General features: G+C 44.5%; 21 non-coding genes across 21 annotated transcripts; all 21 read left to right on the top strand.

The window, feature by feature from the left end:
• Positions 1 to 18,590: 18,590 nt before the first annotated feature.
• On the top strand, positions 18,591 to 18,672 carry trnas-cga (transfer RNA serine (anticodon CGA)). The gene has a single exon. It is a non-coding gene; the product is annotated as a tRNA-Ser (tRNA).
• A 378-nt stretch (positions 18,673 to 19,050) lies between these two features.
• trnas-uga (transfer RNA serine (anticodon UGA)) lies at positions 19,051 to 19,132 on the top strand. Its single transcript has one exon. It is a non-coding gene; the product is annotated as a tRNA-Ser (tRNA).
• A 245-nt stretch (positions 19,133 to 19,377) lies between these two features.
• Positions 19,378 to 19,459, top strand: trnas-cga (transfer RNA serine (anticodon CGA)). Its single transcript has one exon. It is a non-coding gene; the product is annotated as a tRNA-Ser (tRNA).
• Positions 19,460 to 19,846: 387 nt separating this feature from the next.
• Positions 19,847 to 19,928, top strand: trnas-uga (transfer RNA serine (anticodon UGA)). The gene has a single exon. It is a non-coding gene; the product is annotated as a tRNA-Ser (tRNA).
• A 359-nt stretch (positions 19,929 to 20,287) lies between these two features.
• On the top strand, positions 20,288 to 20,369 carry trnas-cga (transfer RNA serine (anticodon CGA)). Its single transcript has one exon. It is a non-coding gene; the product is annotated as a tRNA-Ser (tRNA).
• Positions 20,370 to 20,626: 257 nt separating this feature from the next.
• On the top strand, positions 20,627 to 20,708 carry trnas-cga (transfer RNA serine (anticodon CGA)). The gene has a single exon. It is a non-coding gene; the product is annotated as a tRNA-Ser (tRNA).
• A 376-nt stretch (positions 20,709 to 21,084) lies between these two features.
• On the top strand, positions 21,085 to 21,166 carry trnas-uga (transfer RNA serine (anticodon UGA)). Its single transcript has one exon. It is a non-coding gene; the product is annotated as a tRNA-Ser (tRNA).
• Positions 21,167 to 21,411: 245 nt separating this feature from the next.
• Positions 21,412 to 21,493, top strand: trnas-cga (transfer RNA serine (anticodon CGA)). The gene has a single exon. It is a non-coding gene; the product is annotated as a tRNA-Ser (tRNA).
• Positions 21,494 to 21,876: 383 nt separating this feature from the next.
• trnas-uga (transfer RNA serine (anticodon UGA)) lies at positions 21,877 to 21,958 on the top strand. The gene has a single exon. It is a non-coding gene; the product is annotated as a tRNA-Ser (tRNA).
• A 361-nt stretch (positions 21,959 to 22,319) lies between these two features.
• Positions 22,320 to 22,401, top strand: trnas-cga (transfer RNA serine (anticodon CGA)). Its single transcript has one exon. It is a non-coding gene; the product is annotated as a tRNA-Ser (tRNA).
• A 257-nt stretch (positions 22,402 to 22,658) lies between these two features.
• trnas-cga (transfer RNA serine (anticodon CGA)) lies at positions 22,659 to 22,740 on the top strand. The gene has a single exon. It is a non-coding gene; the product is annotated as a tRNA-Ser (tRNA).
• Positions 22,741 to 23,120: 380 nt separating this feature from the next.
• On the top strand, positions 23,121 to 23,202 carry trnas-uga (transfer RNA serine (anticodon UGA)). The gene has a single exon. It is a non-coding gene; the product is annotated as a tRNA-Ser (tRNA).
• A 245-nt stretch (positions 23,203 to 23,447) lies between these two features.
• Positions 23,448 to 23,529, top strand: trnas-cga (transfer RNA serine (anticodon CGA)). The gene has a single exon. It is a non-coding gene; the product is annotated as a tRNA-Ser (tRNA).
• Positions 23,530 to 23,912: 383 nt separating this feature from the next.
• Positions 23,913 to 23,994, top strand: trnas-uga (transfer RNA serine (anticodon UGA)). Its single transcript has one exon. It is a non-coding gene; the product is annotated as a tRNA-Ser (tRNA).
• A 361-nt stretch (positions 23,995 to 24,355) lies between these two features.
• Positions 24,356 to 24,437, top strand: trnas-cga (transfer RNA serine (anticodon CGA)). The gene has a single exon. It is a non-coding gene; the product is annotated as a tRNA-Ser (tRNA).
• A 257-nt stretch (positions 24,438 to 24,694) lies between these two features.
• Positions 24,695 to 24,776, top strand: trnas-cga (transfer RNA serine (anticodon CGA)). The gene has a single exon. It is a non-coding gene; the product is annotated as a tRNA-Ser (tRNA).
• Positions 24,777 to 25,152: 376 nt separating this feature from the next.
• trnas-uga (transfer RNA serine (anticodon UGA)) lies at positions 25,153 to 25,234 on the top strand. Its single transcript has one exon. It is a non-coding gene; the product is annotated as a tRNA-Ser (tRNA).
• Positions 25,235 to 25,479: 245 nt separating this feature from the next.
• On the top strand, positions 25,480 to 25,561 carry trnas-cga (transfer RNA serine (anticodon CGA)). Its single transcript has one exon. It is a non-coding gene; the product is annotated as a tRNA-Ser (tRNA).
• Positions 25,562 to 25,944: 383 nt separating this feature from the next.
• On the top strand, positions 25,945 to 26,026 carry trnas-uga (transfer RNA serine (anticodon UGA)). Its single transcript has one exon. It is a non-coding gene; the product is annotated as a tRNA-Ser (tRNA).
• A 361-nt stretch (positions 26,027 to 26,387) lies between these two features.
• On the top strand, positions 26,388 to 26,469 carry trnas-cga (transfer RNA serine (anticodon CGA)). Its single transcript has one exon. It is a non-coding gene; the product is annotated as a tRNA-Ser (tRNA).
• Positions 26,470 to 26,726: 257 nt separating this feature from the next.
• On the top strand, positions 26,727 to 26,808 carry trnas-cga (transfer RNA serine (anticodon CGA)). Its single transcript has one exon. It is a non-coding gene; the product is annotated as a tRNA-Ser (tRNA).
• The last annotated feature ends 38 nt before the right edge of the window (positions 26,809 to 26,846 follow it).

Here is a 26,846-nt window from a genome sequence, read left to right as displayed (position 1 = left end):
ATCTATGCCTGACACCTAGCCTCTGCATGGGTTGTAGCCTACCATGTGCCCAAAAAGAGTTGGTTGGGTACATATAGCCCGTCTTTTCCAAAAAGTTTTTTCAGATAGGCCTACCGATAGCCGGGCTGGCCCTGCCGTAGCGCTAAGCGTCAGGGAGGATGGATGGTAGGCTATAAAGAGGCCAGGAGGGACTGAAGGCCAGGTAAAAAAGAAAGGAAGACATTGGAGAAGGATGCTGCCAAATGTGCCAAGCTTCCAGATTTTTTTTAAGAAGACAGACACTGCAACTGGTAAGAGAGGTAGGTTAAGCCTAGGCAATGATTAGCAACGTAATTATTGGGTAGCCTATTGGACGTTAGCGTTATCAACCTATTCGCAAGCAACTTATTAAATTAATTAAAATATTAGCCTTTTTCTCATCATAATGCGATTAATAGACTTTGCGAATACGATGCAAATATTGATAACAAAACCCAAGCTTGATCTGTGTGGCTATGCAGTAAAAATGGTAGCCTCTGAGCAGTTCAGCCAGTCCCTGCTGAAAATGATGATGATGAGACCGAAATTAGCGAGGAGGAGTCTATGAGGGACAAGTAGAGAGGATAAAAGAGTAAACAATATGAATTACAATTATTTAATGTAAGAAAGATCAGTATATAACAGCAGTAGTCTACATGATCAACCTATATATGCCTTGTTTGCTCAGAAGTGAGGGAGTAGGCCTACTACATCACCAAACACCAACTTTAACTTATCAACCTATCCTTGTGGAATAGTGGAATATTTTTTGTTAACTTCTCCGTTTAAATAACGGCGGGACAGTTACCCCCCTCCCCCACCTCCCCCCAACATTCTAAACCAATTGTATGCACCATATTGCTATAGCACAGTAATGTTATACACCATTTCAAAGCTTTGACTCTTGGGAATCCAAAAATTACAACTTTTTTCAAGTACAATCTGTATAGTGCTTTACATTCTCAGATTAATCTTATTATGTCTCAATTAAATTGGATCCATAATGCCCCCCTCCCCCTCCTCCGCTTTTGGTGCTACCCTGACTTCTGGCTGCAGTGTAGCTGCAGCACAATAAGTAGATTCAACATATTGGGTACTGAAATATTCACAAGAATCCATAGAAATTGAATCTTCATGTTGTATTATCCAATATTAGTTGTACAGATGTATAGTCTATCTTACTATACTCTTTGAACCAACAAAGTAAATGCAAAAATAGAGACTTTTTTGTTATTATTCCATATTTTGTGTAGTCAGTCTATATCAGAACACCTGTCATACAATCTAAATAGTCCACAAGAAACCTCAAAGAGACCAGGATTATGCTTCTACACAAAGGGGTTCATGTGCAGTAAGCATTTGATTGTCAGTATGCATTTTGGATAACAAAAAGTCCTATGTGGAGTTTCCATAGGCATTTTACAAAACGCATGAGCATACCTTGGCAAATAAGGGTCTAAAGCACTCATATTTTCATTCTATATTGATCTACTTTTGCAGACACAAGACCTGGTGCTCAGTTGTGTTTCTAAGTGATATCAAGTGACCTAGAGGGCTGAAATGTGGTCACTTCAGAGATGCTTGTAATCCGGCATAAAGAAAAACCCTTGTAAATAGGCACAGTGCAATTTCAGGCAAAAACTTAAATTTGTATTGAGATCCATTTAAGTAAATTATTATAAAGTATAAGTATGTATATATACTCTTTTGATCCCGTGAGGGAAATTTGGTCTCTGCATTTATCCCAATCCGTGAATTAGTGAAACACACTCAGCACACAGTTAACACACAGTGAGGTGAAGCACACACTAATCCCAGCACAGTGAGCTGCCAGCAACAACAGCGGCGCTTGGGGAGCAGTGAGGGGTTAGGTGCCTTGCTCAAGGGCACTTCAGCCGTGCCTACTAGTCGGGGTTCGAAACGGCAGCCCTCCGGTTACAAGTCTGAAGCGCTAAACAGTAGGCCACGGCTGCCCCTAGAGAAGACACCCTTTGCAAATGCAATCGGCTAGGATGGGATTCAAACCCACGCGTGCAGAGCACAATGGATTAGCAGTCCATCGCCTTAACCACTCGGCCACCTCGTCAATGGGCTTATATAACCTTTTGAAACATGGTACTAATAAAAACTACAGGATAGTAAGAACTGAACTGTTGCTTAATTTATTCAATTTCCACCACCATGGAAAAAGTGGGCTGGTCTTGGGCCTGAAACTCCCGGGCTGAAAAGTGGCCCCACTCCGGCCCTGGTTTAGACACCCCTGGCCTATGACTAGTCATTAATTAGTTGTTTCCCACTCTCCCGCTCAGTATTAAGCTACCAAATACTCCGATGGCTTTTATTTTTGCGGGCCAAGCAACGAAGCCCCATTGTGTTTCTACGTTTTCCTATTATTATTCTTCTTCTTCCGCCATGGGAGTCTATGGCAGCCCATAGAACCATCTGATAAAAAGTTGTGAAATTTGGCACACTGATACGTTGGCACATGAGACAGTCCCATGATTAATTTCACCAAGTTTCATATTGGCACCTCCAGCGCTGTAGCGCCACAAACAGGCCAAAGTTGGACGTGTGTTCATGCAACCCGTTGGCCTGATTTTCAAAAGGTATCAGGTATTGTTGGAATCCTTGGACCAAGACAAGTTTACGCAATTAGCCATGATGGATTTTCCACCATATTGGAGTTTAGCGAAAGTGAAACAAATTTTGTCCGATCGTCACCAAACTTGACAAGATTCTCTTCAGACCATGCCTCATAAAAGTTGTGCTTTTTAAAACCATACGTAAAACTGTTATAACTGCCAATCGAAATCAGCGATGAAGCCGCCAAACAGGAAGTGAGCTCATATCTCAGCAACCTTTTCATGTATCAAAACCAACCTTAGTACATGGACTCAAGATCCCATCATGAGGACGAGGATTCATGTGGAGAAGGATGTTGTGGTCTACTGTATCAAAAGCAGCTGTGAGGTCCAGGAGGATGAGTAGTGATAGGGAACCAGTATCTGCTGCCATCAGGAGGTCGTTGGTGACCCTGACCAAGGCTCTTTCCGTACTATGGCCAGGGCGGAAACCAGACTGAAAGTTTTCATACAGGTTATTGTGTTTGAGGTGATCATGAAGTTGTGCTGCAACTATTTTTTCCAGAACCTTTGAAAGGAATGGACGATTGGAAATGGGCCTGTAGTTGGAGAGAACATCTGGATCCAGGGTGGGTTTTTTCAGTAGAGGTCTGATGTCAGTTTTTAATGCAGATGGGATATGGCCGGCCAGGAGAGTGGTTTATGATCTTGGTGATGAATGGAGAGATGGCAGAGATGTTTGTCTTCAGCAGGGCTGAAGGGAAAGGGTCCAGGGCACAGGTGGATGGTTTAATTTTTTTGATGATGTCCTCCACTTCATCCTGTGTGGCATCGGAGAAGGTGCAATCTCAAGAGGTGGGTCAGCAGTTGGGTGGGGCAGGACAGCAGTGGTGGAGAGGTGAGAGCGGATGGTATTAACTTTTTGTTTGAAGAAAGTGATGTGCATGTTGCACCTCTCCTCGGTGGTCTCAGTGGGAGGGTGAGGGGAGTTTGAGAATGTGATTTGTTGTTGAAAAAAGTTGTTTGGAATCACCGGGGCTGTACAGTTAAATAGTTGAGTAGAGTTGAATTAAGGACTTTTATTTTGAAACAGTTGTGGGCAGAGGAAGCAGTGGAACAGGATCTGTAGTCTTAAGAAAATTAGATTGTACTTTTTGTTACGTAGGCGCGGATGATCTGTGCCGTTCACTGAATGACCGCACTTCGGTGCACCAACACTTTCAAAGGGAAGTTACGTGGGTGTTTTGGTTCGAGGAGATTCTGCTACAGTGACAATCTGACAGGAAGATCAGAGACCGCAGGTAGTAGAGCTCAGTTTGAAGTAGAACTCCAAGTGGGCGGGTGAGCATTTTTTTGTTTACTTTGTGAGTCTGTTTTGAGTTGTTTTGGTAGAGCGGGGGTGTAGGTCCGACAGCCGTCGGCTGGCCCGCACGCTTGCTTTATTTCATTCTTTTGCACACATCGCCCACGATGGAGGAGGTTGTTACTGAGGGAGAGGAGGGAATGGAGGGAGAGTCGCATAATGGCTTTACAAACTTTTTGAACTATGGACTAGGGCTAGGGGATAGTAGAAAGAGGGCGAGGACAAGGAGTGGAGGGGAGAGCCCTGTGAGCAAAGGGAGAAGGATAGAGGGAGCGGAGTATAAGGTACTCATTAAGTTTAAGACCGATATAAGTAAACATGACATCTCCAATCCAATGAGACTTAAAGTGATAAAGGAGGCAATGGGTGAGGTAGCATCTGCAAGGTATGTAGGCGCTGACAAGGTTATTGTTTTTTGTAAAACTAGACAGCAGCAGGAAAAAGCCCTGTGGTTGACTAGACTGGGGAAGGATGAGGTGGAGTGCACAGAGCCAGGGTCACGTACAGAGGTAAGGGGAGTCATTACGAGTGTTCCGTTGTCTATCACAGAAGGGGCCCGTCCCATTTCTCCCCCCTTAAAACTTCCACTTGGTTTTGATTGCCCTCAACATTAAAGCCCCCTCGACAAGGGAAGTGGGGGTGAAGATCTTTCCCTATGAATTAGGACACCGCTATATGCAAATTAGCATAGCGAACGTGCTCACCTACGTCACGCGCAGCGCAGACGTGTCTACCGGTAGTAGTGTTGCACGGTGTATCGATACTAAAAAGGTATCGCGATGCCTTCACGCAAAAAACGATACGATTTCAGACGTTTTTAGAATCGATACTTTATTAAAATAATAACGTTCTGTGTCTGTGTGAACTGCTGCTCTCACTGCTCCTTGCACGCATCTAGTCAAGTGGGCGTGTCTAAGCAGGCAGCTCTGAGTGAGTGAGTGGGCAGCCAACGTCAACATAGTTCTTTGCCGACAGTTCTAGGCCTTGTGGATAAAACAAAAGGTGCAGTGAAATCTGCAACTATTTCGGATACATCGCGAATAGTGAAGGCAAGCCATCAGGTACACAAAGTCATTTAAAAGCAGTAGGCTACGCATGGAACTTGGCTAAACACCTCGCAGACATATCCCAACATTTTTAAAGAGTTCAAAGAACGACAGGTTAACGATTATGCTATAGAAAACACGACTACATGGTTAGTGCCAAGTTCTTCTCTTATGTTTTAGTCTAGCCTAAGTGAAACGAGTATGGTTATCTGGGATAAAGCGAACCTTCCTTCATCCATGAATTTTGACGAGACATAACAAGCTGTAATCTTTTTGACGAGACATAACGAGCTGTAATCATAGGGTGCTAACGTGATGAAAGCGCAATGTTCACGCCAGAATAACATTACCATAACTTGTAAACGATCTATTTCATGTTCGGTCAGTAGCCTACTACTGGTAATATTTGTCATGGCATGTAGACTGCAATTTGTTCAATAATTATTGCCCAGATGTAGGATAGGCTAATTAAAGCCCACAGCATAATACCACCAAAGCGTGTTGAGTCCTAATAATAGTGGCTTATTGTTACAGTAGCCTACGTGGTAGCAAATCATGTTATCAAAGAAATAGACGTAATGTAGGAATGCACACAGATATATTGCAACAGGTAATGGTGTAGGCTTATCTGACGAAGACCTGAGTGGTTGGAACGTCGTACTTGTACACTGGGCGCAAAGAAGACTATCCTCACATTTTCCCCTTTGCTGTCAAAGAAATCCCATGAACACGGGAAGGCCTAGGGTAGCCTATTCATGAGTTTCATCAAGTCCCTTTCCACAGGTGTATAAAATCAAGCACCTTGATTATCAATGCAGACTGCATGGTGCTTGATTAATACACCTGTGGAAAGGGACCTGATGAAACCCATCAAAACTGTACATCAGATGGCCCCTCTGCATAGCATCCAGTGATTTGCATGCAGTAATTTTAACACTGACCTTGATCTGGCCTAGTTTGGCTATTTAAAGCTACTTTATTGCCAAAACACAACACAATGTAAATGAACTATAACAAACAATAAAGGACTTAATCACACAAAGTAGGCCTACTATTTTACTCACTGCTCCAGGTTAATGTGTGCTTCAATGTGTGACCTGTGTGTTCACTAATTCACGGATGGGATACATGCAGAGACCAAATTCCTTGTATACCAAAGTATACTTGGCCATAAAACCTGATTTACATTACATTTTACACAATTGAAGCGAATTAGGTTGGTAATGTATGTAGTCTCAGAGTAAGTTACACTTTACGGTAAGGGTACATGAATTAATTCATGATTTATGTATTACTTCATTCATTAATATCAAATTAATCATCAGGAATTTACTGAGTTCATAGTTTGTCATTTGTCAAATGAACTATAACAAACAATAAAGGACTTAATCACACAAAGTAGGCCTACTATTTTACTGACTATAAAAAAATAATAATTATGTAGGAAGTTTAGAAGTTTAGAACCCAGAATTGACCTACACACTACAAAAGTGCACCAAATTTAACACAAATGACTCAATACACTTGGAGGAGGTATGAGTCCTTTCTTCTCCAGATATCTTAGGATTTCGCCGTAGTATCGTTTTAGTATCGAGCATCGTGATATTTATGGCAGGTATCATATCGAAGTCATAATTTTGGTATCGTGACAACACTAACCGGTAGTAGCCTGCTACTATTTTCATTCAGGAACATGCCCGTTCCAGCGGTCATTGTTGTGTGGGCTGTGCTGGTTTATCTACGTCTGGTTAATCAACAAAGACATTTGTTGCCAGAACACACATCCTAAATATTGACAAAACTACCCAGATTGATTTATAACGTTATTTGATGGGCAGACTCTCTCAAAGCAATCAGCAGATATCATGAACATCGTCAGATAGCTTTGTGAGATATTTTCTAACATTAGTGTTCAAAACTCAACAGTCCATCAGATATGCATCAAACTAACATATTCCAACATATTTCGAAATTTTAATATGCTTATTTGCGGAAATATATGAAAACATTGACCGACTCACTGAGCTCGCACGGTATCCTGGGTAATTTCATCTCCCACTTCGTTTTAAGCATGCATTGGTCCTGGCTATATTTTGAGGGTTGATTTTAAGGGGAAAATAGCACTTCACCTTGCTCCCTAAAGTAATGTGACACCCTAGCCCTACACGTGCACGCGCAAAAACGAGGGTTAGGGCAAAAATCTAGGGGTAGGGGAGGTATTGGGACGGGCCCAAGATGTAATGAAGTCATGCATGGAGGGTGGCACATTAGTGAGGGCAACTCGATTTAACACTACCAAGGTGGGAAAGAAAATACCAACAAAAACAGTTTTGCTAAGTTTTAGTGATGAGCAACTCACGCAGAGAATCATGATTGGATACGTTAGCTACCCAGTCAGACAGTACATTCCTAACCCTTTAAGATGCTTTAAATGCCAAAGATTAGGGCATGTAGCAGCAGTATGTAAATGGGAGAGGAGGTGCTGTCGTTGGAGGGGATCATGAGTATGGGCAATGTGGGCAAGGAGTAGCACCCAAGTGTTGTAACTGTGGAGGGGCACACAGCGCAGCTTATAAAGGTTGTGCAATTCAGCAACAGGGTCAGGAAGTACAGAAATATAAGGTGGTCAATGGAGTGTCATATGCTGAGGCTGTCACGTTTTCAGAGAGTGGGACTCAGGTTCAGATATGACAAACACCCAGAATTGACTCAGATGAGGAGATTTATTAACAGAGACAAAAAAACAAGAGCTTCCACAGTCCTGAGAGTAATCCACAGGGAACACACTGGGCCAATCTTCAACAGAACGCAGTCTTCAGAAAAAGCACAAGTCAAAGTCGTAGAAGGCAAAACCCCAGCAGGAGAACAGGGCACAGGCAACTGGACACTTCAGAGAGGGTGCAGGTGAAACACAAAAGTCAATCCTCCTTCACGGCAGTAGGCCAGTCTTCATTCACCGGCAACAAAACACAGGCAGGCAAAAAACAGAAAAAACTTGGCAAAAGTACTAAATCTTCAAGCAGAGAACACAGTCGAATAAAATCAGGCAGAGGTCAAAACCAGGCAGGCAAAAACTCATAGTCAGGCAGGCAAGTCGCACTCGAGAACTGCTACGAGAAGACGGAACATTCTGACAGAGAGGCAGACTGGTAATGGGGATTTTAAAGCCAGCTGAAATTGCGATCAGATGCAGGCTGATTGACGCTGATTGGTAGGCAGATCAGAGACACCAGTGGAAGCAGGTGAGAACCAGGAGCAGACAGAGGAAGGGCGGAGACTCAGACCGACAGCAGTGGTACACAACAGCTCCTGCAGAGGGGGACAAATAGACAAAACACTAGGAGGACAAACCACAAACAGAGAGTCTGACAGAGGCAGTCAGAGAAGTCAAGAAAGTAAATAGGTCTGCAGCAGTAATGGAAAATGCAGCTAATCAGGATGGGGGAACAGGGGCGTCACTAGACCTTATTCACTGGGGCACGTGCCTTAGTAAAAGTCTCCAGTGCCCCAGTAAAATTCTAGCGCTGCTCTCGATGGAAACAGCATTTATGAGCGCATCTCCGTGCCTGCTTTAGTCATGACTCGAGCCTGTCACTTACCAGCCAATAAAAATAAACAAGGAAAAAAAGAAAGGGGTCATAATAACCAATCAGGAAATAGCACCTCTGTAGCTGGGTAAGATTGAAGGCAACAACCAATGAAAATCGTTCACATGATTCTTCCGAGTGTTTTGTTGTACAATGGAAACCGATGGAGCTCATCACATCACTTTGAGCGCAGAGTAAGTCGTCCCCTGTTTTAATGTTACAACAAATTCACAACTTGTTTGACAGAAAAAATTGCAAGTTGATCGCTGTTAGAGACTGTTGCCCACATAATTAGCATCTGATTTTCAATGCTTAGCATCATTGTAGCCTAAATTTAGCAACAGTTTACCAGCTTGTGCTCTCTCCCTCACACACACACTCACACCATGCGTAGGCTGCATGCACACATGCGGAGAATTAATAATGATTTACTTATACTGTAGAGAGAGTCCTGTAAAAGTAGCCTATACTGTTTGTGAGGCTGTCCTACTGTAAAACTAAACATAGCCTTCTAATAAACTATTCAGAGATGGATAGAGGGAGAGGAACAGTGAGGAGAGATGAGGAGGACGAGGGAGGTATGATAATTGCCCACATTAACGGTAACATTAACATTTATGTCGGTAGCCAGTGCTGTGATTTGATCTATGGTTTAATTTCAAACTTAAATAAGTTTGCTGCATTTGAAAATGTAGCCTATAATAATCTACACAGAATCAGAGTAGCCTATAATATTGGCTATGCTGATTCTGTGCAGATTATTATAGGCTACATTTGGAAATTATCACCAAAAGTCAGTATGAAGGCTTTAGTAGGCTATTTAAGCTACAAAGAACTGCAGTATTGCCAGGATGACTATAGGACCCTTGCCTGGGAGGGAAGTATATCTCAATTTTGACTAAAAATAAGCTTCCCTTGTGTTAGTAGGAAAGCCTATTAAATTCATGCAGTGAGTACCTATAGGCCTACTTATGCCTATGTGTTGCTGGATAGTGGCTGCTACAACAATTGAGGGAGAGAGTGCTGGTCCTACAGTATGACAGTGACAATAATGATTTTGAAGCTTGTAGCCTACCCGTAGGCTAGCCATTTATTTCATATTGCATGCACATTTTTTTTTTTTATGTATTGGGAGTTGGGGGCCTGTGCCCCAGCAAAGCTCTAGATCTAGAACCAAGTACAATGCTGGTAGATAAAATACAGTTTCTAGCTTTCCTAGCTAATGTGATCAATTGCTCAGCCCAAACAGAGAGTCGCACTGACCGTATTAAGATAATTGTAAATGCAGCAAGGACACACTTAGACATGGTAGAAGTGAATATAGAGGAGGTAACAAGAATATTGCAGGAGGGAAGAATGCAGCCGTCGCAAGGAGGTGAATGATGGCAAAGCCATTGGTAATACTGCAATGGAATGCTAGAAGCCTAATGGCTAATGGCCAGGAGTTTAAAAAATTAGTTTATGATCTCCCTGTATTGCCTGACCTCCTATGTATACAAGAGACTTGGTTAGTACCACATTTGCAGTTCATTATCCCAGGATATTTGTCAGTGCGGAAAGACAGACGAGATGGGCAAGGGGGAGGATGTTGCACATTTGTGAGAGAAGGACTCTTATATAAGGAACTACAAGTGAGTGAGGGGAGTGAATGTGTGGCTATAGAAGTTGGGTGGACTTGGGGCGGAAATGTGGTGGTAGTGAATTTTTATAATCCATGCAGGGATCTATCTGAGGAGTTCCTGGAAGGAATAATACAAATTGGGGACAGGAAGGTGGTATGGTGCGGGGATTTCAACGCATATAATACTTTATGGGGAAGTGGAACAACTAACAAGAATGGTGAGGTAGTAGAGGAGTTCTTGGATAATCAAGCATTAGTCTGTTTGAATGATGGGTGGGGAACTAGGATTAATATCACTACAGGTGCACTAACAATGCTGGATCTGACATGTGTATCTAGCTCATTAGCTGGAGTATGTGAATGGAATGTATTAAATGATACAGTAGGGAGTGACCATTTTCCCATAGTGTGCAAAATAGGAGTAGAGGTCTGTAGAGAAGATATCTGGTCCTCAGGGAGGTGGTGTTGGGAAAAAGCAGATTGGGAAAAATTTAATGAATTGTGTGAAGCTCAGGTCGAACATATCACACTGGGGGAAAACGTCAACGAAACAGTTAAAGCCTTAGCAGATATGTTACTTGGTGCTAGTGCAGCTGCTGTGCCAAGGTCTGTGGGGAGGCATATGAAAAAGATTGTGCCATGGTGGACGCAAGAATGCTCTGAAGCTATCCATATTAGAAATAGAGCATTTAGAGAGCTGCGTAGGACACTCACTCCAGAGAAAGTGCTGGACTATCAGAGGGCAAGGGCAATAGCAAGGAGGACCATTAAGGTTGCGAAAAGGAAATGCTGGAGGGAGTACTGCAGCCAGATAGCGGCCAATGTGCAAGTACAAGAGGTGTGAGGTATGATCGATCAAGAAAATGATGGGCGTGTCCAAAGCAAGAAATATTCCAGTTTTAGTAGAGGGGGACCAGGTGGCCAGCTCTGCAAAGGAAAAAGCAGAAATGCTGAAGAATGCATTTGCAAAGGCACATAGTACAGCTAACATGGGCGAGGAGGGGATGGCACATAGACAAACACTGTTAAGGTGTGGTGTCAAATTATAAGTAACTAATGTACTCAGAAGAATTGTGACAAAGCAAATGGACTTCAGACTATGTCCCAATCTACAGAACATCTTTTGTTATAACTACAGAATATCTTATCAGGAAACTCATAAAATCCACCACAAAGGCAATGGGGAAGCATATGTATTATGCAGACAGAGTTTGAGAGTCCTTTGGATAAAGAAATTACCCTACATGAACTTAAAAGTGCTTTGGCAAATACTTCTAATACATCACCAGGACAGGACGGAGTGTGCTACATCATGCTGAAACATGTGTCTGATACAGTATTAGGGAAAGTGCTGGAGGTGTTTAGTAGAATATGGGCAGAGGGTAAGGTTTCAGTAGCATGGAAGCATGCAGTGGTCACACCAATAGCCAAGCCAGGGAAGGACCCATCAGTAGCTACTAGCTATAGGCCAATTGCACTAACATCTAACATGTGTAAACTGATGGAAAGAATATTGGTTAGTAGACTCACAGGCAGGGGCCTGTTTGCCAGATACCAAAGTGGATTTAGGAAGGGGCGGTCAACTATTGATGCAATGATTAGGCTGGAAACAGATATTAAAAAAGCATTAGCAATGAAAGAGATATTAGTGGCAGTTTTCTTTGATATAGAGAAGGCATACGATATTTTCAAAGTCAAAGTCAAAGTCAGCTTTATTGTCAATTTCTTCACATGTTCCAGACATACAAAGAGATCGAAATTACGTTTCTCACTATCCCACGGTGGAGACAAGACATATTTTACCAATTTTAAGTCCACAGACAAACATAACATTCAAGTAAACAAAAAAGTAAGTAAATAAGTAAATAAGAGGGCACATATAATGAAAAAATAAGAGCAGCAAAATTTGGTTGAAATTGTGCATAGACAGTCAATAAAATAAAATACTAGTGCAAAGTCAGGCCAATAAGAGGCTGAGGTAGTTCTGTTTGACCTAAGTAAGAAATAAAGTGGCATAGTGGTGCAAGTTATGTAAGAGCAGCAGAAGTGTTGTGTTTCCAGGACAACAACAACAAGTTGCAAAGTGTACAAGTGTGCAAGTGGAGTGGTGCAGGCGGCCATTGTGGGTCCAATGTCCAGGATGTTATGTAGCTGAGGGTGGAGGGGGGAGAGGAGGGAGAGAGTTCAGCATCCTAACAGCTTGGTGTATGAAGCTGTTGGTGAGTCTGGTAGTGCGGGAGCGCAGGCTTCTGTACCTCTTCCCAGAGGGCAGTAGATCAAACAGATTGTGAGCGGGGTGACTTGCATCACTCACAATTTTGGTCGCCTTGCGGGTGAGGTGGGTGGTGTAAATGTCCTTCAGGGAGGGGAGTGAAGCACCAATAATCCTTCCAGCTGTGTTCACTATGCGCTGCAGGGCTTTCCTGTTGTATTCAGTGCAGCTTCCGCCCCACACAGTGATACAGCTGGAGAGGATGCTCTCAATGGTGCCTCGGTAGAATGTGGTCATGATGGCTGGTGGAGCACTTGCTCGCCTGAGTTTCCGCAGGAAGTACAGGCGGCGCTGAGCTCTCTTCGCCAGTGATGCTGTGTTGGTGGTCCAGGAGAGGTCTTCACTGATGTGCACCCCCAGGAATTTGGTGCTGCTCGCTCTCTCCACCACAGCACCGTCGATGGTCAGTGGCAGGTGTTGGGTGTGACCTCTCCGGAAGTCAACAACAATCTCTTTGGTCTTGCTGACGTTCAGCAGGAGGTTGTTGTCCCTGCACCACGTGGTCAGATGGTCGACCTCCAACCTGTATTGAGTCTCGTCGCCCTTGGTGATGAGACCCACCAGAGTTGTGTCGTCAGCAAATTTCACTATGTGATTGTTGCTGTAGGTTGCAGTGCAGTCATGCGTCAGCAGGGTGAAGAGCAGCGGACTGAGCACGCAGCCTTGGGGGGCCCCTGTGCTCAGTGTGATGCTGCTTGAGGTATTGTTGCCAACACGTACTACTTGAGGCCTCTGACAGAGGAAGTCCAGTAGCCAGTTGCAGAGGTAGGTACTGAGTCCCAGTTTGTCAAGTTTGCAGATGAGTTGTTGTGGTATTATGGTGTTGAATGCAGAACTGAAGTCTATAAACAGCAATCTCACATATGAGTCTCTTTTTTCCAGGTGGGTGAGGGCTGGGTGGAGGGCAGAGCAGATTGCATCCTCTGTAGACCGTTTGGCTCGGTATGCAAACTGGAAGGGGTCCAGGGTGGGGGGGAGAATGGATTTGATATGTGACATGACAAGCCGCTCAAAGCACTTCATGATGATGGGTGTCAGTGCCACAGGGCGGTAGTCATTGAAGCAGGATGGAGCAGTTTTCTTCGGCACAGGTATGATGGTGGCAGCTTTGAAACAAGATGGGACGATGGCTTGCTTCAGGGAAGTGTTAAAGATGTCTGTGAAGACATCCTTAAGCTCCCCTGCGCAGTCCTTCAGCGCACGACCAGGGATGTTGTCTGGACCTGTTGCCTTACGGGTGTTGATAGCAGCAAGTGTCCTCTTCACGCTGTCGGCAGAGAGGCACAGGGGCTGCTCATGTAGAGGGGGATGGGTCTTCTGTGGGCAGGTGCTGTTTTGTGCTTCAAAGCGAGCAAAGAAGCGGTTCAGGTTGTTGAGCAGAGGGATGTTGCTCTCGCAGCTCTGTGGCGTGGGCTTGTAGTCCGTGAGGGCCTGAATGCCCTGCCATAGGCTTTGTGCGTTCCTGCTGTCTTTGAAGTGGGTGGTTATCTTGTGAGTGTATTCCTTTTTTGCTTCCTTGATGCCACGGGACAGGTTGGCTCTCGCTGTTCTCATGCCAGTTTCATCCCCAGCTCTGTAGGCTTTGTCTGGAAGGAAGGGCTCATGATGCAGCTTAAAAGATTGGGAATAGGAGGCCGTATGTTCAACTGGGTCTTAAGTTTTTTATTTGGGCGTACAATACAGGTTAGGGTAGGAGCAGAACTGTCAGTGGCAACAGAGGTAGAGAATGGCACCCCACAAGGTAGCGTCATTAGCCCTGTGTTATTTAATATAATGATCAACAATATTTTTAAGTGTGTAGGCCCAGACATGGAGGTCTCCCTATATGCTGACGATGGAGCACTTTGGAGAAGGGGGGGGGAATGTCAACTTTATAGTCAACAAAGTCCAGCAGGCTGTCAAGGAGGTTGAAAAGTGGGCAGGAGACTGGGGGTTCAGGTTCTCAGTATCCAAAACATGTTGTGTTTTCTTTACCAACAAAAAAGTGGCTAACAATGTTAAATTGTATTTATATGAGGAACCATTGGAGAGAGTGGATGTGGTAAGATATCTGGGGCTCTGGTTCGATAACAAATTAACCTGGTCAACACACATTAAGAAGTTAGAAACTAAGTGTAAAAAAGTCATAAATGTGATGAGATGTCTAAGTGGGCTTGACTGGGGGGCAAATAGATCTTCTTTATTAACAATGTATTATGCTCTTGTACGGTCAGCACTAGATTATAGATGCATGGTATATGGCTCAGCATCAGCTACACAGCTTAAGGTATTGGACAGGGTCCAGTCTCAGGCACTTAGGCTATGTTGTGGAGCATTAAGATCATCCCCAGTGGTGAGCCTGCAAGTGGAACTTGGGGAAATGCCCTTGGTGTTGAGGAGGAGGAAATTGGCCCTTGCTTATTGGGTAAATTTGGGAGGTCATGGAGTGGAACATATAGTGCAAACAATACTGGAGCCATGCTGGGAATATACAGTTAACCCTTAGAACCCTAAGCTGTTTTCAGGGCATTTTCACTACCTTTATTCATAAGGATTTATTCTGGTCATTGTAAGTGCCACACACACATATTATATATTGTTTTTTTCAGCAGAGTCTAGGCTATCCAGATCTGCTTCATGTATTAGTACTAGCATTGATTTTATTTTGATTTTTAAAGAATTAAAATATAAAAATCATATTATAAAAATTCTTATATTTTGACCTGTATCTCACCACAGCAAGCTCATAGCTCTACATGCATTTCATGTGTGTGTAGGGCAGACTGTCCTGAAACGAGCAATATAATTGCCATGTTGGAGGGATACTCTGAGGCTGAGCAATTTACAGAAATATGTGGTGTGTGATTTACGGAAATAAATGCCATTTTTTATTTAGCGATGAAAAATGACCATTCTGTGCTCCATATCTGTGACACGAACTGATCTGACCTGACTTGACCCAAGTTTGCCTGTTAGCATGTGTGACTTTTTACTGCATTGCCATGAACAAAGTAAAGGCAAAAAAGGTGTTTCTTTGTTGAACAAATTGGGATGCAATGTGAGTTGGATGCCATGCAGGAATTTGCTAGGATCTCAAAACCGGATTATGAACATGTTTTGCCATAGCGAAACACACGATAGCGTTGGATTATAAACATGCTTTGCCACAAAAACAGACAAAAACGTAGGGTAAGTCCAGCTATATGAAGTTATTATTTTGCTGTTACTTCGTCTGTTTTATAACCCAGAAGGATGTATTTGGTATCAAATGATAGCTCTGTGTCTCCTTTTTCATCTGACATACGTGGCATATATATCCGATCACGGGTCCGCGAGTAATTACTCCGAGAGTAATGGGTGTGCAGCGTTGGTTTGTGTACATGACGTTAATATTTTGCAGTCACTTCGTCTGTTTTTATAAACCAGAAAGATCGATATCCATGGTACCAATGGATAGCCCTGTTTCTCCTCTTTCATCTGATATGCTTGCCATATCTATGCGATCACGGGTTCGTGAGTAATTCACACAAGAGTAGTGGGTGCGCAGGTGAACGCAGAGAAGTATAGACTGTAAATATGATGCAATTTGATTTAATTTCATGATTTTTTTTAATTTCGTACAGACAAGTGCGTAGTCTCTTTGGAAAGCCCCACTTCTTTTCCGTCATAAAATAAAAGTTTTATCTCGTTGTGATGAACAGTCGCGGAGCAATGTAACAGAGAAGAAAGGGTGTGTTTTTTGACGCACTTTGCGTCAATCGGGTTCTAAGGGTTAAAAAGGGATGGGGTTTTGGATGGAGCATTGGGTCCTGGGTACAGGTGGCGATTTCCCCAGTCCCACCTTGGTTTTTCCCCCAACCAGCAGTAGATATGGCCATGCTAGAACTGGTGCATGAAGAAGCAGAGGTTGAGTCTTTGTCTGGGTATGTACAGAGCTATATAAGGGACACTTATCACTCATTCAGAGAAATCTACACTGATGATTCAAAGGACCCAGAGTCAGGGCGAGCAGGAGCCTCCATAGTGGTCAGAGGTGTGGGAGTTGGCTCCTTCTGGAGACTGACTGATGAGGTGTCTGTCTATTCCACAGAAATAATTGCCATAGCTAAGGCATTGGAGTGGGTAGAAGAGGCAAGGCCAGAAAGGGTGGTGATCTGTTCAGACTCAGTTTTAAGTAGTCTACAGTCATTCAGATCGTGCAGAATGGATATACTGTATGAAGTATATATGTACTTATACCGATTAGAAAGACTTGGAATTACGATTAAGTTTTTATGGATTCCAGCACATGTTGGAGTGTGAGGGAATGAACGTGCTGATACGTTAGCAAAAAAAGCCTTAGAGAGACCAGAGCCTGAGATAACTCTCCACTTGGGAAGAGGGGAAATGAAAGTGCTGGTACAGAGGGCAATGGTGAAACAGTGGCAGGTCATGTGGCAAAGAGAAAATAAAGGAAGGCATCTATATAACATTCAAAGGAAGGTCGGGAGAGAGGCTAAGGTGGGTGGCAACAGGAGAGATGAGGTTGTCATGGCCAGAATGAGAATAGGCCACACACTGTTAAACAGCACTCATTTAAGGACTGGGAGAAGGGCATCAGGGAAGTTCAGTACTTGGTGTTCTTGTGAAGACGAAAGCATTCAACACGTATTATTTGAATGTCCAAAGTACCATTCTGAAAGGGTCCAGTGAAAAACAGAGTTGCAGAGAATTGGTTGCGCTGAGTTTAATCAGACTACAGTACTGGGAATGGAGGGTGATATTAGGAAGTTAACATTGAGTTATCTTAAAAACTCAGGGCTCTATGCCCGATTTTAAGCCCTAAATAGCAGAATCTCCTTGTACCAGTAGGTGGCGGTATGCGACATTGAAGCGTAACCCGCCAATAAACCCAAAGAAGAAGAAGTTACGTAGGCGCCGCACTAGTGGCAGCCTGTTACAGCCACTCCGATAACATTTTTTTATGTAATTGTCTTTTTTTGTGTGTTTAGTTGTGCTTTCTGATGGCCAAACACCTCATTTGGTTGACATTTCTCTTGCCGAAATGGCTATTGTGTTGTTGGAAAGATTACTGCTGATTCTCCTGGCTTTTTTACATTTGTTATTCCTGGTTACCATGCCAATGGGAATATTGTTTACCTTCGCGACCAGCTGATTGCACTTTCCAAACCCATACTACTGCCTGGAGCGAGATCACAAATCCCCAGCGAGTTAAAGAGGAGACGAAGAGGATGCAGGACTGGTGTCATACGGAGAGCGAGGAGGAGCAAATATAAACCTTTTCTTCCCTCGATCGTCATGGGAAATATCAGGTCCCTTGCGAACAAGATGGATGAGCTTGGAGTGCTCACGAGGACACAACAGGAGTACCGTGAATGCAGTGTTATGTGTTTGACCGAGACATGGCTGCAGGAACTTATTCCAGACTCAAACGTCACAGTTTCAAGCTTTCAGATTGTACGGGCAGACAAAGATCACAGACAGAGCGGTAAGAAGAAAGGGGGGGGGCTTGCTGTGTACATCAACAACAGATGGTGTAACCCTGGACATGTCGATGTGAAGGAGATTCTGTAGCCCTGACATCGAGCTGTTAGCCATGAGTTTGTGTCCTTATTATCTACCGAGGGAGTTCATGTGTGCCATCGTTATGGCTGTATACATCCCCCTTTCATCTGAGACCTCATCACCTCAGTTACTGACTTCAAACTCAGTACCCAATTGCCTTTATAGCAATCTCTGGAGATTTTAATTGCGCTTCTCTCTCTGCAACACTACCAACTTTTCAGCAATATGTTCACTGCCACAATAGAGAGAATAAAACACTGGACTTGAAATCCAATGGGGTCTCCCCGCACAGGTTCGAACCCTGCTCACAGCGCAGTCCTTTCTTATAAATGGGATGAAGCACGGCCGGTTAGATTCGTATGGTGAAACAACAGGCCTTGAAATTTACCACCACATCTACCCGGCCTCTTACCTGTGCCCGTTTCAAACTGCACAAGTAATGGCGTGTCTCACAGTAATACTGTTGGTCCTACGTTTGCCATGTGTGAATTTAGGCTCATCCACTAGGTAGCATGTTTGCATGTCTTTTTTTTTCATGACTCCCTTGAATGTAATAAGCTGCGATGGCCGAGAGGTTAAGGCGTTGGACTCGAAATCCAATGGGGTTTCCCCGCGCAGGTTCGAACCCTGCTCGCAGCGTTTATTTGACTAGTTGGTCTCCTGCCACCTGTTTAATACCCAAGACAGAAACAGGCAAAGGAAGTTGAAACAAACCGTCCAGCCAATTCTTTATGGCAGTGTCTTCTCTAACTAAAGCTGTGACATGTTGTTCATGTAAATTTACCATTGCGATGGCCATTTCTATCAGTTGTTCCAAGTGAACCAAGCTTCCCACGAGTGTGTATATGCCCATATGAAAAGTTACACATTTTATGTAGTTTTCTCATTTGTACTTGCAAAAAGGACTTTGGGTCACTGGAGGCAAACTGGATGAGTTTCTATTCTTGCCCTCTCATTCGCTGGAATGTGTAGTTTGCCTCTCTGTCAATTTTTTGGCCTGTACAGTCAAGGCGTGCAGCTGTGATGGCCGAGAGGTTAAGGCGTTGGACTTGAAATCCTATGGGGTCTCCCCGCGCAGGTTCGAACCCTGCTCACAGTGCAGTTCTTTCTTATTAATGGGATGAAGAGCGGCCGGTTAGATTCATATGGCGAAACAACAAGCCGTGACATTTTCCACCACATCTACCCGGCCTCTTACCTGTGCCCGTTTCAAACTGCACAAGTAATGGCGTGTCTCACAGTAATGCCGTTGGTCCTACGTTTGCCATGTGTCAATTTAGGCTCATCCACCAGGTAGCATGTTTGTATGTCTTTTTTTTTTCATGACGCCCTTGAGTGCAGTAAGTTGCGATGGCCGAAAGGTTAAGGCGTTGGACTCGAAAGCCAATGGGGTTTCCCCGCGCAGGTTCGAACCCTGCTCGCAGTGTTTATTTGACTAGTTGGTCTCCTGCCACCTGTTTAATACCCAAGACAGAAACTGGAAAAGGAAGTTGAAACATACCGTCCAGCCAATCCTTATAGCAGTGTCTTCTCTAACTGAAGCTGTGGCACGTTGTGAATGTAAATTTACCATTGCGATGGCCATGTCTATCAGTTGTTCCAAGGGATCGATCCAAGCTTCCCACGAGCGTGTATTTATGCCCCTATGAAGAGTTGCACATTTCATGTGCTTCTCTCATTTGTATTTGCAAAAAGGACTTTGGGTCACTGGTGGCAAACTGGATGAGTTTCTATTCTTGCCCTTTCATTTCCTGGAATGTTTAATTTGCCTCTCTGACAATTTTTGCCCGTACAGCCATACACCTGATGTGCAGCTGTGATGGCCGAGTGGTTAAGGCGTTGGACTTGAAATCCAATGGGGTTTCCCCGCGCAGGTTCGAACCCTGCTCACAGCGTTACTTTGACTAGTTGGTCTCCTGCCACCTGTTTAATACCCAAGACAGAAACTGGCAAAGGAAGTTGAAACATACCGTCCAGCCAATTCTTTATAGCAGTGTCTTCTCTAACTGAAGCTGTGGCATGTTGTTTATGTAAATTTTCCATTGCGATGGCCATTTCTATCAGTTGTTCCAAGTGAACCAAGCTTCCCACGAGCGTGTATGTATAACCCTCTGAAAAGTTCTCTCATTTGTACTTGCAAAAAGGACTTTGTGTCACTGGAGGCAAACTGGATGAGTTTCTATTCTTGCCTTCTCATTCGCTGGAGTGTGTAGTTTGCCTCTGTTGATTTTTGTCTGTACAGTCAAGGCTTGCAGCTGTGATGGCCGAGAGGTTAAGGCATTGGACTCGAAATCCAATGGGGTTTCCCCGCGCAGGTTCGAACCCTGCTCGCAGCGCAGTCCTTTCTTATAAACGGGATTAAGCACGGACGTCTTGATTCCTGTGGCGAGATAACAGGTGTGAAATTTTCCATCACATCTTTACGGCCTCTTACATGTCCCCGTTTCAAACTGCAAAAGTAATGGAATGTCTTTCAGTAATGACAGTGGTCCTACTTTTGCTGTGTGTGAATTTAGGCTTGTCCCTCCGATTGCCATCCACCAGGTAGCATGTTTGCATGTCTTTTTTTTCATGTCGCACTCGAATGCAATAAGCTGTGATGGCCGAGAGGTTAAGGCGTTGGACTCGAAATCCAATGGGGTTTCCCCGCGCAGGTTCGAACCCTGCTCGCAGCGTTACTTTGGCTAGTTGGTCTCCTGCCACCCGTTTGATACTCAAGACAGAAACAGGCAAAGGAAGTTGAAACAAACCGTCCAGCCAATTCTTTATAGCAGTGTTTTCTCTAACTGAAGCTGTGGCACGTTGTGAATGTAAATTTACCATTGCGATGGCCATGTCTATCAGTTGTTCCAAGGGATCCAAGCTTCCCACGAGCGTGTATATGCCCATATGAAAAGTTACACATTTTATGTAGTTTTCTCATTTGTACTTGCAAAAAGGACTTTGGGTCACTGGAGGCAAACTGGATGAGTTTTATCTTCTTGCCCTCTCATTCGCTGGAATGTGTAGTTTGCCTCTCTGTCGATTGTTTGCCTTATACAGTCAAGTCGTGCTGTGATGGCCGAGAGGTTAAGGCGTTGGACTTGAAATCCAATGGGGTCTCCCCGCGCAGGTTAGAACCCTGCTCACAGCGCAGTCCTTTCTTATAAATGGGATGAAGAGCGGCTGGTTAGATTCATATGGCGATACAACAAGCCGTGAAATTTACCACCACATCTACCCGGCCTCTTACCTGTGCCCGTTTCAAACTGCACAAGTAATGGCGTGTCTCACAGTAATGCCGTTGGTCCTACGTTTACCATGTGTGAATTTAGGCTCATCCACCAGGTAGCATGTTTGCATGTCTTTTTTTTTTCATGACGCCCTTGAATGCAATAAGCTGCGATGGCCGAGAGGTTAAGGCGTTGGACTCGAAATCCAATGGGGTTTCCCCGCGCAGGTTCGAACCCTGCTCGCAGCGTTTATTTGACTAGTTGGTCTCCTGCCACCTGTTTAATACCCAAGACAGAAACTGGCAAAGGAAGTTGAAACATACCGTCCAGCCAATCCTTATAGCAGTGTCTTCTCTAACTGAAGCTGTGGCACGTTGTGAATGTAAATTTACCATTGCGATTGCCATGTCTATCAGTTGTTCCAAGGGATCCAAGCTTCCCACGAGCGTGTATTTATGCCCCTATGAAGAGTTGCACATTTCATGTGCTTCTCTCATTTGTATTTGCAAAAAGGACTTTGGGTCACTGGTGGCAAACTGGATGAGTTTCTATTCTTGCCCTTTCATTTCCTGGAATGTTTAATTTGCCTCTCTGACAATTTTTGCCCGTACAGCCATACACCTGATGTGCAGCTGTGATGGCTGAGTGGTTAAGGCGTTGGACTTGAAATCCAATGGGGTTTCCCCGCGCAGGTTCGAACCCTGCTCACAGCGTTACTTTGACTAGTTGGTCTCCTGCCACCTGTTTAATACCCAAGACAGAAACTGGCAAAGGAAGTTGAAACATACCGTCCAGCCAATTCTTTATAGCAGTGTCTTCTCTAACTGAAGCTGTGGCATGTTGTTCATGTAAATTTACCATTGTGATGGCCATTTCTATCAGTTGTTCCAAGTGAACCAAGCTTCCCACGAGCGTGTATGTATAACCCTCTGAAAAGTTCTCTCATTTGTACTTGCAAAAAGGACTTTGTGTCACTGGAGGCAAACTGGATGAGTTTCTATTCTTGCCTTCTCATTCGCTGGAGTGTGTAGTTTGCCTCTCTTATGATTTTTGTCTGTACAGTCAAGGCTTGCAGCTGTGATGGCCGAGAGGTTAAGGCATTGGACTCGAAATCCAATGGGGTTTCCCCGCGCAGGTTCGAACCCTGCTCGCAGCGCAGTCCTTTCTTATAAACGGGATTAAGCACGGACGTCTTGATTCCTGTGGCGAGATAACAGGTGTGAAATTTTCCATCACATCTTTACGGCCTCTTACATGTCCCCGTTTCAAACTGCAAAAGTAATGGAATGTCTTTCAGTAATGACAGTGGTCCTACTTTTGCTGTGTGTGAATTTAGGCTTGTCCCTCCGATTGCCATCCACCAGGTAGCATGTTTGCATGTCTTTTTTTTCATGTCGCACTCGAATGCAATAAGCTGTGATGGCCGAGAGGTTAAGGCGTTGGACTCGAAATCCAATGGGGTTTCCCCGCGCAGGTTCGAACCCTGCTCGCAGCGTTACTTTGGCTAGTTGGTCTCCTGCCACCCGTTTGATACTCAAGACAGAAACAGGCAAAGGAAGTTGAAACAAACCGTCCAGCCAATTCTTTATAGCAGTGTCTTCTCTAACTGAAGCTGTGGCACGTTGTGAATGTAAATTTACCATTGCGATGGCCATGTCTATCAGTTGTTCCAAGGGATCGATCCAAGCTTCCCACGAGCGTGTATATGCCCATATGAAAACTTACACATTTTATGTAGTTTTCTCATTTGTACTTGCAAAAAGGACTTTGGGTCACTGGAGGCAAACTGGATGAGTTTTATCTTCTTGCCCTCTCATTCGCTGGAATGTGTAGTTTGCCTCTCTGTCGATTGTTTGCCTTATACAGTCAAGTCGTGCTGTGATGGCCGAGAGGTTAAGGCGTTGGACTTGAAATCCAATGGGGTCTCCCCGCGCAGGTTCGAACCCTGCTCACAGCGCAGTCCTTTCTTATAAATGGGATGAAGAGCGGCTGGTTAGATTCATATGGCGAAACAACAAGCCGTGAAATTTACCACCACATCTACCCGGCCTCTTACCTGTGCCCGTTTCAAACTGCACAAGTAATGGCGTGTCTCACAGTAATGCCGTTGGTCCTACGTTTACCATGTGTGAATTTAGGCTCATCCACCAGGTAGCATGTTTGCATGTCTTTTTTTTTTCATGACGCCCTTGAATGCAATAAGCTGCGATGGCCGAGAGGTTAAGGCGTTGGACTCGAAATCCAATGGGGTTTCCCCACGCAGGTTCGAACCCTGCTCGCAGCGTTTATTTGACTAGTTGGTCTCCTGCCACCTGTTTAATACCCAAGACAGAAACTGGCAAAGGAAGTTGAAACATACCGTCCAGCCAATCCTTATAGCAGTGTCTTCTCTAACTGAAGCTGTGGCACGTTGTGAATGTAAATTTACCATTGCGATGGCCATGTCTATCAGTTGTTCCAAGGGATCCAAGCTTCCCACGAGCGTGTATTTATGCCCCTATGAAGAGTTGCACATTTCATGTGCTTCTCTCATTTGTATTTGCAAAAAGGACTTTGGGTCACTGGTGGCAAACTGGATGAGTTTCTATTCTTGCCCTTTCATTTCCTGGAATGTTTAATTTGCCTCTCTGACAATTTTTGCCCGTACAGCCATACACCTGATGTGCAGCTGTGATGGCCGAGTGGTTAAGGCGTTGGACTTGAAATCCAATGGGGTTTCCCCGCGCAGGTTCGAACCCTGCTCACAGCGTTACTTTGACTAGTTGGTCTCCTGCCACCTGTTTAATACCCAAGACAGAAACTGGCAAAGGAAGTTGAAACATACCGTCCAGCCAATTCTTTATAGCAGTGTCTTCTCTAACTGAAGCTGTGGCATGTTGTTCATGTAAATTTACCATTGCGATGGCCATTTCTATCAGTTGTTCCAAGTGAACCAAGCTTCCCACGAGCGTGTATGTATAACCCTCTGAAAAGTTCTCTCATTTGTACTTGCAAAAAGGACTTTGTGTCACTGGAGGCAAACTGGATGAGTTTCTATTCTTGCCTTCTCATTCGCTGGAGTGTGTAGTTTGCCTCTCTATTGATTTTTGTCTGTACAGTCAAGGCTTGCAGCTGTGATGGCCGAGAGGTTAAGGCATTGGACTCGAAATCCAATGGGGTTTCCCCGCGCAGGTTCGAACCCTGCTCGCAGCGCAGTCCTTTCTTATAAACGGGATTAAGCACGGATGTCTTGATTCCTGTGGCGAGATAACAGGTGTGGAATTTTCCATCACATCTTTACGGCCTCTTACATGTCCCCGTTTCAAACTGCAAAAGTAATGGAATGTCTTTCAGTAATGACAGTGGTCCTACTTTTGCTGTGTGTGAATTTAGGCTTGTCCCTCCGATTGCCATCCACCAGGTAGCATGTTTGCATGTCTTTTTTTTCATGTCGCACTCGAATGCAATAAGCTGTGATGGCCGAGAGGTTAAGGCGTTGGACTCGAAATCCAATGGGGTTTCCCCGCGCAGGTTCGAACCCTGCTCGCAGCGTTACTTTGGCTAGTTGGTCTCCTGCCACCCGTTTGATACTCAAGACAGAAACAGGCAAAGGAAGTTGAAACAAACCGTCCAGCCAATTCTTTATAGCAGTGTCTTCTCTAACTGAAGCTGTGGCACGTTGTGAATGTAAATTTACCATTGCGATGGCCATGTCTATCAGTTGTTCCAAGGGATCCAAGCTTCCCACGAGCGTGTATATGCCCATATGAAAAGTTACACATTTTATGTAGTTTTCTCATTTGTACTTGCAAAAAGGACTTTGGGTCACTGGAGGCAAACTGGATGAGTTTTATCTTCTTGCCCTCTCATTCGCTGGAATGTGTAGTTTGCCTCTCTGTCGATTGTTTGCCTTACACAGTCAAGTCGTGCTGTGATGGCCGAGAGGTTAAGGCGTTGGACTTGAAATCCAATGGGGTCTCCCCGCGCAGGTTCGAACCCTGCTCACAGCGCAGTCCTTTCTTATAAATGGGATGAAGAGCGGCTGGTTAGATTCATATGGCGAAACAACAAGCCGTGAAATTTACCACCACATCTACCCGGCCTCTTACCTGTGCCCGTTTCAAACTGCACAAGTAATGGCGTGTCTCACAGTAATGCCGTTGGTCCTACGTTTACCATGTGTGAATTTAGGCTCATCCACCAGGTAGCATGTTTGCATGTCTTTTTTTTTTCATGACGCCCTTGAATGCAATAAGCTGCGATGGCCGAGAGGTTAAGGCGTTGGACTCGAAATCCAATGGGGTTTCCCCGCGCAGGTTCGAACCCTGCTCGCAGCGTTTATTTGACTAGTTGGTCTCCTGCCACCTGTTTAATACCCAAGACAGAAACTGGCAAAGGAAGTTGAAACATACCGTCCAGCCAATCCTTATAGCAGTGTCTTCTCTAACTGAAGCTGTGGCACGTTGTGAATGTAAATTTACCATTGCGATGGCCATGTCTATCAGTTGTTCCAAGGGATCCAAGCTTCCCACGAGCGTGTATTTATGCCCCTATGAAGAGTTGCACATTTCATGTGCTTCTCTCATTTGTATTTGCAAAAAGGACTTTGGGTCACTGGTGGCAAACTGGATGAGTTTCTATTCTTGCCCTTTCATTTCCTGGAATGTTTAATTTGCCTCTCTGACAATTTTTGCCCGTACAGCCATACACCTGATGTGCAGCTGTGATGGCCGAGTGGTTAAGGCGTTGGACTTGAAATCCAATGGGGTTTCCCCGCGCAGGTTCGAACCCTGCTCACAGCGTTACTTTGACTAGTTGGTCTCCTGCCACCTGTTTAATACCCAAGACAGAAACTGGCAAAGGAAGTTGAAACATACCGTCCAGCCAATTCTTTATAGCAGTGTCTTCTCTAACTGAAGCTGTGGCATGTTGTTCATGTAAATTTACCATTGCGATGGCCATTTCTATCAGTTGTTCCAAGTGAACCAAGCTTCCCACGAGCGTGTATGTATAACCCTCTGAAAAGTTCTCTCATTTGTACTTGCAAAAAGGACTTTGTGTCACTGGAGGCAAACTGGATGAGTTTCTATTCTTGCCTTCTCATTCGCTGGAGTGTGTAGTTTGCCTCTCTGTTGATTTTTGTCTGTACAGTCAAGGCTTGCAGCTGTGATGGCCGAGAGGTTAAGGCATTGGACTCGAAATCCAATGGGGTTTCCCCGCGCAGTTTCGAACCCTGCTCGCAGCGCAGTCCTTTCTTATAAACGGGATTAAGCACGGACGTCTTGATTCCTGTGGCGAGATAACAGGTGTGGAATTTTCCATCACATCTTTACGGCCTCTTACATGTCCCCGTTTCAAACTGCAAAAGTAATGGAATGTCTTTCAGTAATGACAGTGGTCCTACTTTTGCTGTGTGTGAATTTAGGCTTGTCCCTCCGATTGCCATCCACCAGGTAGCATGTTTGCATGTCTTTTTTTTCATGTCGCACTCGAATGCAATAAGCTGTGATGGCCGAGAGGTTAAGGCGTTGGACTCGAAATCCAATGGGGTTTCCCCGCGCAGGTTCGAACCCTGCTCGCAGCGTTACTTTGGCTAGTTGGTCTCCTGCCACCCGTTTGATA

This window comes from Alosa pseudoharengus, unplaced genomic scaffold (genome assembly GCF_046254945.1).
Source record: "Alosa pseudoharengus isolate Yale_2024_CS ecotype anadromous, Long Island Sound unplaced genomic scaffold, YU_APseudo_1.1 YU_APseudo_1.1_scf_17, whole genome shotgun sequence".
Taxonomy (NCBI): domain Eukaryota; kingdom Metazoa; phylum Chordata; class Actinopteri; order Clupeiformes; family Clupeidae; genus Alosa; species Alosa pseudoharengus.
This window is presented reverse-complemented; position numbering and strand designations above follow the sequence as displayed.